This window comes from Aplysia californica, unplaced genomic scaffold, assembly GCF_000002075.1.
Source record: "Aplysia californica isolate F4 #8 unplaced genomic scaffold, AplCal3.0 scaffold00011, whole genome shotgun sequence".
Classification (NCBI taxonomy): Eukaryota; Metazoa; Mollusca; class Gastropoda; order Aplysiida; family Aplysiidae; genus Aplysia; species Aplysia californica.
In genome coordinates, this window is record NW_004797281.1 from 2,847,209 (window position 1) to 2,849,465 (window position 2,257).

General features: G+C 40.9%; 1 protein-coding gene and 1 long non-coding RNA gene across 2 annotated transcripts in view; one reads left to right on the forward strand and one right to left on the reverse strand.

Moving 5' to 3' along the window:
* The window catches only part of LOC101854461 (blood vessel epicardial substance-B-like), a 152,353-nt gene that overhangs the window by 34,302 nt on the left and 115,794 nt on the right, over positions 1 to 2,257 (reverse strand). The window lies entirely within an intron of this gene.
* The window catches only part of LOC118477858, a 13,551-nt gene that overhangs the window by 226 nt on the left and 11,068 nt on the right, over positions 1 to 2,257 (forward strand). The gene's annotated exons all lie outside the window — the stretch shown is intronic.

Here is a 2,257-nt window from a genome sequence, read left to right on the forward strand (position 1 = left end):
GAGAGAGAGAGAGAGAGAGAGAGAGAGAGAGAGAGAGAGAGATAAACATACAAAAAAAGTTGAAGAAAAATGACGATAATAAGGATGAGGAAAGAAAAAGCAGCAGTTCCCCCTATGTTGTTCCGGCACAGTATGAACACACTGTAAGTATAAGTTCTACACACAAGTTCTTCTCTCACCACTGCCCGTTGACATGATGTTAGCTCTACTGGTGAGCCACTTCACTTCAGAACTCGCCAGTTCTGTTCAAATTCATATAGATGTGTCTTTCGCTTAAGACATTTTTGGGAATCTCTCAGAATACCCGTCGAGACAGAGAATACAGAGAGCTCTTCCATTAATGGGGAGATGCAACTTCCCCGGTGACTATTCGCCTTTCCTACGCCCCCACTTCTAAGTCTTGCCTCGAACTTTCACTATTTTATTGTTGATAAATGGTACCGCGCCTACTGCGCCAATCGTCGATAATAATAATAATATGGTTTGTGACACCGTCATTTTGAATATTTTTTCCCCTTTGTATTCAATCTGATAAAACCACGCCCATTTTATTCAATAAAATACTCACAGTAACTAGCATTTGCCAAAACTATTTTCCAACTGAAATCTGTCCAACACGCTGGTCTGGTAGGATCGTGCAAACCGCTCTGACATGGAACAAGATAAAAGACCTATTCTGTCCATCTCTATGTCCAACCCATTCGTCAAGCAATGAGAAAATTTACAATTTGGGGCCCCACTTGAGATACTAGAACTTAATGTCTTGTTGTGAATACTTATACGATAACACAATATCTCTTTGAGACAAGAAAGTAACTTGGGAAGTAAGTTTCCCATTTCGGGTGGTCTGGGCTTCACACTTTATCAGACATCAGACAGGCTGCAGTAACTTTGTTTCGGAGGGGGCAAATCTGGTCTTGACTGTAATTTGAGAGAAGAAGGTAGAAGGTATGTTCGAGAGGAGACAGCGGTGATACGCCAGAGAATGCCTAATTGGATGCGGTCATCGAGTAAAATCCCAGTTTTGCTTTAGTCGAGAACTATGCCTTTCTTTTGGTGAGCCGGAATTACATCAGAGTGCAAAGTCTAGGCTATTATGAGACAAATCTATGGAGATGACGCACCACAGGACGCCTAATTAAACACAGGTAATGAATTTAATTGGGTACACGTACATTTGCTGCACTTCTAAGCGCTGACTTTCACAGCTCATGTTTTCCCATTAACGCCCTTCCGTCTCTCGCTGCCATGATAATGTGGGAATGTTCCTCGCCACACTGCTTTCACTGATCGTGCTCCAAGGTGTTTATTATGTAGCTCATAGACTTCTATTAATATCATAGATTTTGCACTCTGACGTAAACCCGGTTCTCTATAGAGCGCACCATTTGACTCAGTTTTGGAACAAAATGAAGGTCAAGGGGAGAAATGTACCAACAACGACAACAACAATGACAACAACAGCACCACAACACAACAACAACAAAATCAATAGCAGTTAAAAAATCAACAACCATTATTCGAACGTTTGTGTGATTTCGTGTGTTTTCAAAAAGGGACTACATCTCTGTTTTTGAGCAAAATCTGCACCCTGGTAATGTTAGCAATGACGTAACACATTGCCTCTTCCGAGATGCACATACAATTATTAAAACTCCAACGAAAGAAACCCCTTACCACAAAACAGCTATGACGTCCCGTCCTTAAAGTACATTTGATATTGCGACAATCCAAACCAAGCTGAACTTCAAAATGAAGAGGGGAAAAGCAAAGTATTGACCAGAGATCAGTAATTGTACACCTTTCTGTCCTCCTCATCGATTTTGGCGGGAAACGTGGTCGTCTGTCTCTAGGAACGCGTCGGGTGGCAAGCTAAAAACATTAACTTCTTCGGTTAGCGAGACAAACGGAATTAGGGAGTTTGTTTTAAAGACGCGACGGACTAAACTTCTCCCAATCTCTCACTGTTACTGTTAAGTATAGATGTAAAGGAAAACCAGACAAACGTGGGTTGCTGGGTTATACTAAATTACACGCACGCATGATCAAGCTTGTCATCTGCATCAGCAAAACACTCAAAAACCACATATTTTATTTTAAGAAGATCACATTTCTTTGGTATTCTTACTGGAGAAAGTTATTATTGTGTTTCTGCAACAGTAGACATTCGTGGTAGTCGCCTTTACTCTTTTCCTTCTTTTTCGTGTTGTTGTTGTTGTTGTTGTTGTTGTTGTTGTTGTTGTTGTTGTTGTTGTTG